The sequence below is a fragment of the Cornus florida genome, unplaced genomic scaffold (genome assembly GCF_030987335.1).
Source record: "Cornus florida cultivar Cherokee Brave unplaced genomic scaffold, ASM3098733v1 CherokeeBrave_3.0.0_Hap2_Chr01, whole genome shotgun sequence".
NCBI lineage: Eukaryota > Viridiplantae > Streptophyta > Magnoliopsida > Cornales > Cornaceae > Cornus > Cornus florida.
In genome coordinates, this window is record NW_026775571.1 from 38,616,394 (window position 1) to 38,631,519 (window position 15,126).

Here is a 15,126-nt window from a genome sequence, read left to right on the forward strand (position 1 = left end):
ACATAACAGTTATATATACTAATTCAAAAATAATTCAAATACATTTGTACAAATCATCCCAACCTTTATTTAAATATTTTCATTCATAAGTTATAAATAACATCCCAATATATTCGTACGGAACATAGTAATTACATACACTATTTAAAAAATAATTCAAATACATTTGTACAAATCATCCCAACATTTATTTAAATAGTTTCATTCATAAGTCATAAATAACATCATAATATATTTGTACCAAACATAGCAATTGCATACACAACTTAAAAAATAATTCAAATAAATTTGTATAAATCATTATAACCTTTACTTAAATAGTTTAATTCATAAGTTATAAATAATATCCCAATATATTTGTACTGAATATAGCAATTGCATAAATTACTTCAAAAATAATTCAAATACATTTATACAAATCAACCCAACCTTTGCTTAAATAGTTTCATTCATAAGTTATAAATAACATCCCAATATATTCGTACCGAGCATGGTAATTGCATACACTACTTAAAAAATAATTCAAATGCATTTGTTCAAATCATTTTAACCTTTTGTATTAGAAAATCTCAGTCTTTGCTTTGGATGTGTGCATACTTTAATTGTTACAAGGTTTTAAAAATGTGTCTGTTGGTAATCTAGAAATCCATACATATATATATATATACATATATATATATTCCCTTTTCCCAATGAGCGAGGGTTGAGAGGGGAAGCATCAATTTTAGCTTCAACCATCATTATTAAAAAAATTCCATCTTCTTATTGCTCCACTATTGTAAATTGTGATTCTTCAATGTGCAAAAAAAGGCAAAGAAACTTCTTTTTTGGCAAACTATTATTTAAGAGAACAAAACATATACTATGTCCAACCCATAATTCTGAAAACAAATTTCCAATGACCAGAAAACAAAGAATTTATTTGTAACAATAATCAATATTTAAGAGTCGGTAAATGGTTTACATGTTTGAACCCACTCATCACGGTGGGATTTTGAAAGGTGAGTTAAGAATTTGTTTTATCTATGAAATAGGAAACTGTCAAATAAATTCACAATCTCATTAGTTCTACAATCATATTTATACCTTACAAATTTAAAATAAATTGAAAAAGTGACACATTCTTTCCATTGCCAAATGTTGTTCATATATTAGCTTGTGTTCCCGGACTCTAGTGAAACGCTAGAAGAAGAACAACCATTCTCTATTGTCATTGGCTTATCGGGTGAGCAAAGAGCTTTTTGAGAATTGACAAGTTCCTCTTATATCTGGAAAACAAGTAAAGAATTGACAAGTTCCTCTTTTGAGGCTCTTCAAGGTGCTCATATACTGGCTGTCAATATCACTCTTTGAAACACAAGTGGAAGAACAATCAGAGTCTATATTAAGTGTATCCTCATAGGGTGGAATGCTTGCCAAAGTACTACTTATATGTGCATTCATCGAGTTCTCAAGGAGTAAGCTTAGATCACGCTGCGAATTTTCTGGATTTGATTTGGTTCTCCTTTTTAAATTGTTACTATATCTTTACACATCCTGTAGTTTGTCCACAAACATAAATAACACCAAGTGCAGTGCAATATGTGCTCAAATAAAATAATATTATTAGAATTAAATGATGATATATTAATAATAGTCACCATTAATTATGGAAATAGAGATTATGTATACTAAGGCAAAGTATCAAACAGGTGGTGAACTAAAATATCAGCCTGACAAACGAGTACTTAGAAAATAACAACAAATACAGAATTCCATTTCTTTAAACAAACATATGCTAGGAGAATCGATTTTGGAGCAATCTCACCGAGAAGAAAGATGATCAAATGATCACTTCATAACTTGTTCTTCAGAATTCTCAAGTGGCAGTAATTGCTGCCGCATTTTAAAATCTCAATTTCAACCACCACTTAAATTCATACTTGAAGCATTCCCTGCTCAAAATTTTTGCAAAAATCTATGCTTCTTTTATTAATAAACTTTCAACTGCTTTCCAAAAAAAAAATATTCACCCACTCTATACTAAATAATTGTCTAAGGAAAACCATGGCAAAGTCTTCATCTTTCTTAATATATGTTGTCTTCTTCAAGTAATTGGCATAAAGTTTATGTTTGGTAGCTAAGAAAGTTGGTGAAATGAAAAAAAAAATTTATATTGAAGTTGTATTCTTGGGTTCCACCAAGAAAATTGAAAGTGTATTTCCTCTCAACCAAGAGGGTTGTATTAGTTAAAGTAGAGTGGAGAATTAACTTTTTCTTCAGTTCCAAACAACAAGATTTTTAATTTCATCCACAACCGCAAACCCACATAAATTTAGGAACCAAGTGAATAAATTAAACACATAGCAGCAGTAGCTGAATTAAAGAATAATCAAAGTGTCTTAGCTGGCAATTCTACGACTAAATCTAGATAATTACAAAATAAATAAATATAATAAAAAGACTCAAAATTCATATTACATTAATATTGATTTTTTCCACTAAAATGGGTTTTGTTTGAAAATTAAACAGAGAAAAAAATCCATTTCACACAACTTGATTTGAATGATGGAGATCTAAAAAAAAAAAATTATTATGTGAAGAGATTAATTGGGAATCAGAACAGAAATTAGATGTGAAATAGAGGAAGAACAATAATACCATATATGGAAAGGGAATCGTCTTTGATGATCTTGGAAGGTGGCCTCCAAGCATTCCAAAGAACTAAACGATGGTCTAACCCTAATTATGGAGATGTATAAAAAAAAAAATTAAACAGAAAAAAAAAATCCATTTCACACAATAGGATTTGAATTATGGAGATCTATATAATAAAAAATAAAAAATAAATAAATAAATTATTATTTGAAGAGATTAATTGGGTCTCAAAATAGGAATTAGACGTGGAAATAGATGAAGAGCAATAATACCATAGATGGAGAGAGAATCGTCTTTAATGATGGAGAGAAAATCGTCTTTGATGATCTTGAAAGGTGGCTTCTCCAACTCCAAGCATTCCAGAGAACTAGACGATGATCTAACCCTCCCTAACGTTTCCTCTCTCTTTCTCTCTCTAAAACTCTCACTCTCTCTAAAACTCTCACTCTCTAGAAGTCTAAATGACAAGGGCAGATTTGACTTTTCCCTAAATAACATAAGGACCCTTTGGTAAATTTATTTATTTAGATAATTGTTAAAGTATTTCGTTGAATTATGGAGATCTATATAATAAAAAATAATAAATAAATAAATAAATTATTATATAAAGAGATTAATTGGGTCTCAAAATAAGAATTATATGTGGAAATAGATGAAGAGCAATAATACCATTGATGGAGAGAAAATCGTCTTTGATGATGGAGAGAAAATCATTTTTAATGATCTTGGAAGGTGGCTTCTCCAACTCCAAACATTCCAGAGAACTAGACGACGATCTAACCCTCCCCAACGTTTCCTCTCTCTCTCTCTCTAAAACTCTCACTCTCTAGAAGTCTAAATGACAAGGGCAGATTTGACTTTTCCCAAAATAACATAAGGACCCTTTGATAAATTTATTTATTTAGATAATTGTTAAAGTATTTCGTTAATATAATTCAAGCGTATATATACATGTGGGGCCCATTGCGGTTAAACATTTGTTACTATAATCAACAGTTTTTTAATTCACGTAACCTAATCATTAGGCCACACATCTGAACCGGCCTAACCCCTATTTGACAAGAGAGGATTTTTGTCCCCTTCAGATATAGCCAGACTCCCAGAAGAATCATGAAGAGGTTTGTCTCTGCTTGCGACACACACCACACCGGCTAATAAAACGTCGTTATACCAGATTACTACATATTCAGAGTCTTAGCATTTTGTTACATGAAAATTTAGAAGTAATCTAAGAATTTGCTTCTACCATGAAAAATTATAAGTTATTATCTAAAATTTTGTCAAACAACTAATGTGGCACTGTTGTAGATAAAAATGAGAAAAAATCAACTAAAGTGGTTTGTCCATATGTGCAGCAAAGACTAAAAACTGCACCAATGAGAAAGAATCATGTGGTCTATATTGCGAGTAATATAGGAGGAGAATTTTGAGATAATAAGAAATTATAGCGTACAGTTCAACTATTTTTATGTTGAACTGCACGCTTAGATCAGTCACACTAATTCTTTATTACCTGCTAAGTTAAATGTTTCTTTCTTTCAAACTTACCCTCACAGTATAAGTCATTAAGTCAGGTCTAAAAAAAACATTCTGAAAGACCATTTCAACCTTGTTTAAAAGTTGTGTTTGAACAAGAACTTTTCTAGATACTTGAAAATTTTTCACTAGCTACCACACAATTATCAATGAGAAAAATGTTCATCAAGAGGGTAGACGACGACCAAGTCCCTTGATAACTAATTCCCTTAAAGTTGTGTTGCGCCAAAAATTTATCCTTTTCATGAACCAGTGGAGACTGTACTATCAAGGGCCATTAATGAGGTGAATGGATGTAATTTTGTCCGTGGCTGTGCAGAACTCTAAACAGAAACAATAAAGTACGAGTACAAGGTTTTAAAGTAGATCCATTTATGCTAAGTTGTTGTTGTTGCCTTATGACTTAAAATTTGTAACACAGTTGGCTAATAAAAAACAAAGAATGCAAGATTTGAGTGAATAATACATAGAGGATTTTCTAAAAAGAGAAACAATGTGGAAGGATAAAGGCACACTCTTAGTTCTGAATAGGGTGGATGAAAACATTATGTAAAACAAAACTATATTATTTATATTTAATTAGAGAGCAATTAAGGGTCTATATAGTAAGAGGGAAAAAAAAATACAAGAATTTGCATGCTAACGACCGTCAATGATTGTAAAGGTTACATTGTTCACAGAATATTTCCTCTGGCTTTGTTGAGAAGACCGTACATTTGCGAGACCCAGTGTTTCAGTAAATGCAGGTTGCTTTGGAGTTGGAAGTTTTCCAACTTCACTACTAAGCATGAAAAGAGCAGTATTTATAGTAGGCCTATCAGTGACGAAATCTTGCACGCACAAAAGTCCTACATGTATATATCTCAAGATCTCTACTCGGAAGCATGCATCAGAAATTGTTGGATCTATTAGCATTGCAATCCTATCTTCATTCCACAACTTCCATGCCTAGACACAGTATAGAGTAACTCAGACACACATTCCATAACCACGAAATGTTAAAATTAGAAAGATAAAAAGGAACTGCATGGAGTAACTCAAGCAATAGTTAAAGTGAACTTACAAATCCCAGAAGGCTTAAAAAGTGCTCATCATGATAAAAGCTAGTGTTCTTTTGCCCACTTAAAATCTCTAACAACAATACCCCAAAGCTAAACACATCAGATTTTTCCGAGAATCTCCCTTTCATTGCATATTCAGGGGCCATATAGCCGCTGCATTGTGTCATTACAGCCCAAATGATAAAAATATTTGAGTTGAACTCTATACCATGAGAAAAAAGGATTATAACATGAATGATTAACCATTTTGGACAAAGCAAAGACTACTTACTAAGTTCCAACAACCCTTTTAGTGTTTGCTTGGTCCTGGTTCCCTCCAAAAATCTTTGCTATGCCGAAATCTGAAATTTTTGGATTTAGATCTGCATCCAATAGAATATTACTAGCCTTCAAATCTCTATGAATAATCCTTAATCTGGAATCCCTTTGAAGGTAAAGTAATCCTCGACCAATCCCTTCAATAATGTTGGCACGTTTTCTCCAATCTAAGAGTTTTTGCTTGATTGGATCTGAGAGAATATTGAAAAAAAAAAAAAAAAAAGGTTAAATTGATGTTAGGACGGAATTTAAAGTTTTAGTAGATCAGTATGTTCACAAACAATTCTGTCTTCTCAACACAACGAAGTTTCTACTGATGTTAAGGTTATGAAATTGAAATAACTAGAAAATAATTATGTCTTCTCAACAAATAAAGTTTCTACTGATGTTAAGATTATGAAACTGAAATAACTAAAAATAACAAGAAGAGCTTCTACTGCTGTTAAGGTTGTGAAACTGATATAACTAAAAATAACATCAAGAGCTTTTATCATGAACCAACCAAAGAGAAATGCATCCAAGCTTTTATTTAGCATGTATTCATAGATCAACATCTTTTCTTCTCCTTCCACACAGCAGCCAAGAAGCCTAACAAGATTGCGATGCTGGAGTTGGGAAATTACCACAACCTCATTCATAAACTCCTCCTGCCCTTGTCCAGAGGATCTCGAAAGCCGTTTGATAGCTATATCTTGTCCACTTGGCAATTTTCCCTGAAATTAAAGATGAAAATGATTTTTTTTTTTTTTTTTGGGGGGGGGGGGGGGGAGGGGGGGTGTTACTACCTTGTACACTGAACCAAAACCACCCTGCCCAAGCTTATTGGCCCCATCAAAATCATTTGTTGCAATTGCCAACTTCTCGAAACTGAATAGAGGTAGCTCTTCAAGTTTAATTTGGTTCTGATCATCTCCAAGCATGCCTTCATTTGAATAATCTGCATCGACTTCCCCTATTTTAAATAACTTACCACTTTTTTTTTTCCTTCCTGATTCAGAATTTAGTAATCGGTAATCCATATAATAACTAGAAATATGTGCTAATAATATATTAAGCTAATTTTAACGAGCATATACCTCGTGGTCTAGCCATCCACCTCAAGGAGAGATAGATACAGATTGCAATGGTTACTGATCCTATGAGAACTGCAATTGCGATAACTAGTTTTGTGCTTCTCTTTTTTTCTGTAAAACACAACAAACATTGAGAAAGTACTTGAGTTAATATGGATTTAACTCAAAGAACTGAGAATTTAGACAATTTCCATGGCTCTCCTTTTCTGTGGGCAAATGGGAAAATTTATTACACTTATACTATTAAAAAAGATTTAACCCTTTTCTAAATCAGTCCACGGATATCAGGTGGCTAACACGTTAAGTATGTGCATTGGTTTATTTTCTAGTGCTATAGTATACAGACGACATGTAAGGCATGCCAATAAAAATCTGCCCATTCCATGGACCACTCCGCCAATATGCAAGACTACCATTCCAAACATATACTTCTGGAATATTCGTAGGATTGACGCAAAAAGTGTACCTTCCACTGGATGGAACTAAAGGGCTTTTCCATGAGGTCAACTGAGTCTTCATTCATGTAAACTCGTTAGTACTAATTTTCATCTCCTGCAAGAAAGAATCAGAAGGGTGTTCAAAACTCTCCCATACTATGTTTCCATTGGAGTCATCTCGCAGCATAAGGTTCCAGAATCTGAAAGCTGAGCACTTGAATTCACCGAAGCATTTGGAACATCTGATGACCAAACACACTGTTTCTGTGCATTCAGGACCACAAGATTGCCATCCTCGGATATTGTCACAATACCGGAGGAGTCATTCAGAAGTGTATTTCGATTCAGCGCATCAACCCAAACTACAGCCTTGGCAGAGATGTTGTACCAGATACCAACATACCGGTTAGAGAGTACTTGAGTTAACATGGATTAGAAAAAATTGAGAATTTAGGCAATTTCCGTGGCTCTCTTTTTCTGTGGGCAAATGGGAAAAGGTATTATACTTGTGCTACTAAAATAGACTAACGCATTTCTGAACTAGTGTACAAATGTCAGGTGGCTAACATGTTTAGTATATGCAATGGTCCAAATTCAAGTGATTTATGCATTTTCTGAATCAGTAAGTAAAACAAACAGAATAAGCAAAAGAGGATGATGAAAAAAAACTTACCAAGTTCTAAATGTGCAACACGAATGTAAAGATCTGCTCCACCGTCGGAAAATTTTTGTATGTCAATCAAGTCCCCACTCCACTCCATACAACCAATGCCACTACGATATGCAAAAGCTATACAAGAGCAATCATTCAAGCACTCGCTTTTGCACTTGTCTTCTGAGAATGCAGTTGACAACTTGGCAAAGGTGGGCACTTTCATTGTCTTTAGCTTCAGAAACCCATCTTATTTGCCCTTTTCACCACCAGTACTGTTGTTTCTCTCGCACTGCAATTGACTCCTCCTTAGACATCCACCGGACCAATTTCCTTTACTCCATTCCTCCATATTCTTTGGATGAAACCCTTGTAAACAGGTGCAAATTGTTGAACCCTGCACAATATTGCAGCTTCCAAATGGACCACACTTGCCATATACATCACATTCAGTATGTTGAGCCGACCACATAGTTTCCCAAGTCTCCATTCCTTGTTCCTGATATTTCTGAACTAGAATTCCATCAGGAGTTAAGGTAATGTATGACACAGAGGACTTATTTTCATAACTATATCTTATTTTATCATCTACAACTTCAAATCTGTTATAGTATACAGCAAACATGTCAGGTATGCCAATAAAAATCTGGCCATTCCATGGACCACTCCGCCAGTATGGATCACTACCATTCCATATATATGCTTCAGGAATAATCAGAGGATTGATGCCACAAGTGAAGCTTCCAGTGGATGGATCTGAAGGGCTTTTCCACGATGTCATCTGAGTCTTCTTACTTGTACCAATTTGCATCTCCGGCAACAAAGAATCAGAAGGGTGTTCAAAACTCTCCCATATTATGTTTCCATTGGAGTCATCTCGCAGCATAAGGTTCCCAGAATCTGAAAGCTAAGCACTTGAATTCACCGAAGCATTTGGAACATCTGATGACCAAACAATCTGTTTCTGTCCATCCAAGATTACAAGATTGCCATCCTTGGATATTGTCATAGTCCCGGAGGTGTCATTAAGAGGTTCATCTCTATTGGTAACCCATACCACAGCCTTGGCAGAGGCGTCGTTGTACCAGATACCAACATACCGGTTAGTAGAATTAACACTAGCGCTAAAAAATCCCAGTTTGAAGGTGGTACCACTGGACACAATAGTTTGAGGGTCATGGATGGGTTGAGTTGATGTAATTGTGTCTATGGCGGCGCAAAATTCTATACTACAAGAACAGTAAAATATGAGAACAGGGATTAGAAAAAGAATCATTAAACTTTGACGTACCATGGCTGTGTTGAGTGCTTCTTGTTTGGTGAAGACGGAATGTGTGATCTCTTCTCAACTATTGCCAAAGGACTTCAACTCTCCATTTTATTAAAGCCCAAAACTTTGAACCAAATGGGGAGGCGGCCACTATATGGAGGACGCACAGCTGAAAATTCAATTTATCAGCTTTGAATTTTTAAAGCTAAAAGATGCTTCATAACCTGCCTATCTTCAACTTCTTTGGAAGATTCATGTGAAAGAAAGCAAATTAAGGAAAGAAACCAAACAAAAGAATGAAGTCATCCATGTGATCGAGAACTGTGATATTTTTTTTTTTGGGGGTAAATTGCAGTGACAGCCTCCACCCAGCCTATACAACTTAAGTTGTCATCTTTGAATAATGACATCTTTGAACAATGACACCCAAAGACACCCCAATCATGATACCTTTGATCACCTAAAATGACCAAACTAGCCTAAGTGAATATACATCCACATGTATATAATTTTCTATCAACCCAGCTCCAACACCACGTACCATCGCCAACATCACCCACCACCGGCCCCAACCTCTTTCTTTTTCTCCACTCACCGGCCACCACCACCGCAACCTCCACAACCACCCCAACTTAGGCCCACCACCACCCATCTTCACCTTCACCTTCACCTCCACCACCACCACCACGAATCAGCCAACACCAGATCCGAACCCGAGACCACCTTCACCTTCACCTTCACCTTCGCCCTCATCATCAACCACATACCCAACCTCTCAATCCTCACCAAAGCCCGAGGACATGACCATGGAAACCGATCTTGATCCGACCATAGAGCAGTTGCAGCTGTTGAAGGCATCATCTCCTTCTCACTTCACTTCTCATCACAGGAGAGCGAAACCTGTGTGTATATATGTACGGGGTTTCGGATTGGGGGTTTGAGAGATACTATGTGTCCGTCGCCGGATCCCGGTGAGGTTGTGGTAATTGAAGGGATATTTGAGGGTGTGTTAGAGGAGGAAGGAGGTGGAGGGACGCGGCAGCGCGCGGCAGGTGGCGTTGAAGGAAACTGGACATGTCTCTGTGTTGGGTTTTTGTGAAAATTATTGTAATGTATATGTGTCAGTCTAATGTATATTATTATGTACATGTTTTTTTTTTTTCCCCGAAAAATAAAGCAACTGATATAAATAGTAGTAAAAATGTACAAGACTTCAGCCAAAAATCCCACAAAGGGACAAAGCAAGCCCAAAACGGGGAAGGCAAGGAAAGCCCACTAAAGGACAGCCCAAACAAAAACCTATAGGATAAACAAAGAAACTGCAATTAAGGGAAGTCAAGGAAAGCCCATTAATGGGCATGCTCCGGTTAGAAACCCCTAGCCTGTAAGGATATGTCGACGGCAGCGACGAATGATGATCTCAATCAGGCGAACGAGGAGGAGGATGATAACAAAATGGAGGGAGGTTCCAATTGCAGAGAATGCATCTTGAGCTTGCACAATCTTTAAGAAATCCAAGCCTGGGAAGAGAGGGAATTGTGGAGCAAATTCTAGCAAGGACCAGTCTCTGTGATGATTCTTTCTGATGGAAGATCCTCTCATTACGTTTATCCCAAGTATGGTAAATGATTGAGGAGAAGCACAATTTGCGATACAGATTAGCTGCTGAGGAATATTTCCAACACAAGCTTACCCAATGAACCAGGGTATCCCAATTAGATAAAAGGGTGCAAATATTGCATTTGTCCTTGATGTATCTCCAAAGAGAAGAGATGAAAACATAATTGAAGAAGAGGTGATCATGAGATTCTTCTGAATTGTGACAGAGGGCACAAATGTTATGATGTTGAGACATTGACTTAGAATCCAAAGTTGGCAATCTAGATTACATTGCCAACCAAAGGTTGAACTTCATCCTTGGGATCACATGGGAATGCCATACCAGATTGCTCTATGTGATTATAGGGAAGTGGCCTTCTAAGAATATTTTGGTGCTCCTAAGAGTGTAGATCCCTGCAGGTGATGCAATCCAAAATTTCTTATCACTTCTTGAGGGACAAGGTGGTTGTAAAGACAGTAACTCTGGAATTTGGTTTGTTAAACATGAAGGAAAGGACCAAGTAGAGTTCACAATAAAGGAGTCAACAGTGATGGTATCAGAAAAACCAGCAGTGATTGTATTAAGAGGGAATCTTATGCGAAAGATCCTCCAGGAGCCAGTTGTCCCACCAAAATGCAATGCCCCTACCATTCCCAATGGTATGCTTGATTAGCATCCTTGTAGTGTGCCTTAGCTGGAGAATCTTCCTCCAACTCCAATAGCAAGGCTGAGGAAACTTGAGGGTCCATAGAATCCTTGATTTGATGAGATAAGTCCTACACCATGTAATCCAAATTCTCTTTGAGTTATTTGTTTGGATGTCCCAAATATATTTAAGAATTGCAGCTTTGTTGGCCAGCTCCAAATTTGGAATTCTCAAACCCCCAGCCTTCTTGGGCTTGCAAACTTTGCTCCAAGCCACCTTAGCTCCTATTGCTTTCAACTCTGGACCAAACCATAAGAAGGACTTGAAAATTTTGTTCAGTTCATTTAAGGCTCCTTTTGGTAGAATGAAGGTACTAAACTAGTAGAGTTGGGTTGAAACCAACACAGATTTGATGAGTTGTAGTCTTCCTTCATGGGATAAGGATCTAGATGACCAGTGGTTAATCATGTGGGTAATTCTATCAATAAGGAGACTGCAGTGAGCTAACTTAAGGTTTGTGGAGATCAAAGGAATTCTAAGGTATATGACAGGAAGAGAGCCAGCCTCAATGCCAAGTGTGATGCTCAATACCAGAGACGAAAATTGTGCTCTTGGTAAGGTTAATCTCTAGGCCTGACATGGAACTGGTCTAAAGCACATTTGAAAATGGATACAGAAGTGATATCCCCATAGCTTAACAATAGCAAATCATCAGCATAGGAAAGGTGTGTGATCTTTAACTCTTTACACCTCCAATGATACTTGAATGTGTGGGCTCTCTCAACATAGTTCTTGATGATTGAAGATAGTACATCCATTACAATCACAAAGAGGAGGGAGGAGATGGGGTCCCCTTGTCTCAATCCTCTTTTACCCTTGAAAAAGCCATGGAATTCACCATTAAGTGCAATGGTGAAGTATGGTGCGGAGATACAAGAGTGGATAAGGGAGATAAATTTTTCTGGGAATCTAAGCAAATTGAGGCAGCTTATGATATAAGTCCCACTTCACAGAATCAAAAGCCTTTCTGAGGTCTGTTTTGATTGCATATCTAGCTGGAGGGCTGTCTTCATGGTAACATGTGATAACCCGAATTTTTTTTAAGACTTTAATTTATTTATTTTATGATTTTTAGTTGTTTTATTTAATTTTAAATTGGAGATTCATGATTAAGCTATTTGATTTATTTTTGTTGCAATTGAAATTATATTGTTTTTCTTAACCTGATGGAGATTACAGCAAAATGGAGCAGCAGGTGGACGAAATTATGGGAAAAGAAATGGGTTTTGAACTTTTGATGTTTTCGTGGGGTCCACTAAGGAGCTTGATGTGGTCTTGTATGCATTTATATATATATATATATATATATATATATTGCATCTGCGTTGATATAAGAAGAATGAGTGCTGCCAGCTGAACATTTAGAGAAAAAAAAGAAAGAAAAGAAAAAAGGAAAAAAAGAACAAAGAAAAGTCAAAAAAAATTGGGGGTGGGACCCACCATTATTACACTTAAATGCTAGGAGACCATTTTTTTAGTCCCATTTTGCTCTCACCCTGGCGGCAACCTCTTTTCCTCTCTTTTCTTCTCTTTTTCTTTTTCTTTTCTCCACAAATTCAAGCTTTGATTTCTCCCTCATTTGTGGTATTTTTTGGGTGCCGTTTGCGGCAAATTGGAGAGCACAGCGAGATCTACGGGTGGGTGTAAACAATTCCTTGTTTGACCAACTCTAGAGATTTCGAAATTTTGAACCCATTTGGAGGTTTTTGAATCTTTGGAGGTAGGGGTTCCTAATTCATGTTATCTTGCACCTTTGTGAATTAATTCCTATAATTTGTTGCCTAGCATGTTACTTGTGTTGATTTTTCCTTTAAGGATATAAATTTTTGTTAATAAAATGTGTGATTATGTGTTCTATTTGATGCTACATGAAATCGCATACTTGAATGAGTTAAATTCATGATTTATATGCCTACCATGCTAGACTATGGTTGAATGAAAGCATGTTGTAATTTTTTTGGAATTTCTTGTAAAGCATGCTATGTAATTTAATTTTGAATTAGTTGTAGAATGATGATTATTGATATGGCATGATGCATACATGCATGTCATTAGGCATGGAATGGGAAATAAATGTTTTGGAAAAAAAAAAAATTGGGAAAATAAGTTTTGGAAAAGTTTTTTTGAAAAACTCGGACGCCAAGGGGGTACCGAGGGTCCATGGTGTTAATGTAGCCTAGAGGGAATTAGGAAGATCGCCCTAGTGTGGTTGAGGTATCTAGGCCCCAAATGACATCGCGGGGTTACCGAGGGTCAGAGATAGTAGCCAATCCTTCTCTCGTGTCGCCAAGGGATTATCGAGGGACGGGTTATATTAACGGTTTGAAAAGTGAGGAAATGAAAAAGGTTTTGAAAATGGGGAGCAACATTGCATTCCATAACATGGCATGATTTTTTTATGACTTGAATTACTGTTGTTAATGTTGTGGTTATATTTTTCTTGGAAATAACATGATCCCGATTCTTTTTCCTATTCCTTGATTGGATTCACGGGGTCACAAGAGGTGTATCTTAGGCACCCTTACTTAGCCATTGTACTCACCCCTTTATTATTAATATTTTTCAGGACACGGGAAGGAGATGGCGGATGACCATCCACCACAAGTTTAAACAGGATTAGAGATTTATAGTTTGCTATTTTTGTTTTAGAACTTTAATATTTTGTAAATGTAAATCTTGACTATTCTGTAAAACTTTAGTATAATTTGTATAATGTTGTAAATTATAGATTTTTTATATCAACTGTATTTCATGGACTGTAAATTGATGTAATTAGAGTATGTTCCTTGTAAAGGAATATGGGACTAGGTAGTGGACTGACACTTCCATGTTTTTTGAAGGAATTAGAGGAACAGGATTCTTTTTATATGTATGTTGTTGTTTTGGGAATGTTTTATATTATTTATATTGTACGTTGGGACATAATAGATTAGTTTAAGGCCAAGTAAGGCTATTACATTTTTTTTTATTTTTTATTTTTTTTATACATTTCAACAAGTTGTGGTAGGACCCTTTTAGCAGAGGTCATGCTGAATATTTTTTTTTTTTTTTTTTTTTTTTTTTTTTTTTTTTTTTTAACTGGTAACATATTGGGTCGTTACAAAATTGGTATCACAGCGTTAGGTTCAAATACCTTTCGGACGACGAGTAATGGCTTGCCTAGTAGGGTAGAGGGTTGACTTGTATTGATTACGTGTTTGTGTTTATGTAATTCCCATTTTTTGAAGCATGCTTACTTGCTACTTGTTTATATGTTTACAGTTTTGAAGGCATGCCTATTTGCTAAGTGTTTGCGTAATTTAAATGCTAAAACTTGTGTTACATGGCTATGCATGTAAAAGTATTTAAAAGTATGTTATACATGATAAGGTGAAAAGTATGTGATACATGACGATGGCAAGTAGTAGGCACGGTTGGTGCAATTTTCTTTCATAATAATGTGACAAGTAATGAACATGGTATTGTGGGCTTCATTCATTTTGTATGCATATATATATATTCTTATGTATATATATATACGGTTGGCAGTAGGATGGTTGCTAGTATAGTAAAGTACTTGTCACGGTATAGATGGTTGTGTAGGTTTTTGACTTGAGTAGACGAGGAGCTCAGTTGCTTCAGGGTTGTTTGGGTGCCGGTTCTTATCGAACGAGTGGCTTGGACTTCTAGCTCGTGGATTGAGCTATTTAGTAAGTAGTCATTTTGATTTTCTTGTTGCATTTTGTGCGGTGCTTAGAGCACAACTTCAAAATCGGTTCATATTTCATGGCATAGTGTCTTTGTTACGTGTGAGTTTCATGCATGGGTGGATGGATTTTTGTGACTGTGGAAGTCAG

At 35.9% G+C, this 15,126-nt stretch overlaps 1 pseudogene; it reads right to left on the minus strand.

Moving 5' to 3' along the window:
• Positions 1-4,812: 4,812 nt before the first annotated feature.
• LOC132270982 (G-type lectin S-receptor-like serine/threonine-protein kinase At1g11330) lies at positions 4,813-9,842 on the minus strand (annotated as a pseudogene).
• Positions 9,843-15,126: the final 5,284 nt, after the last annotated feature.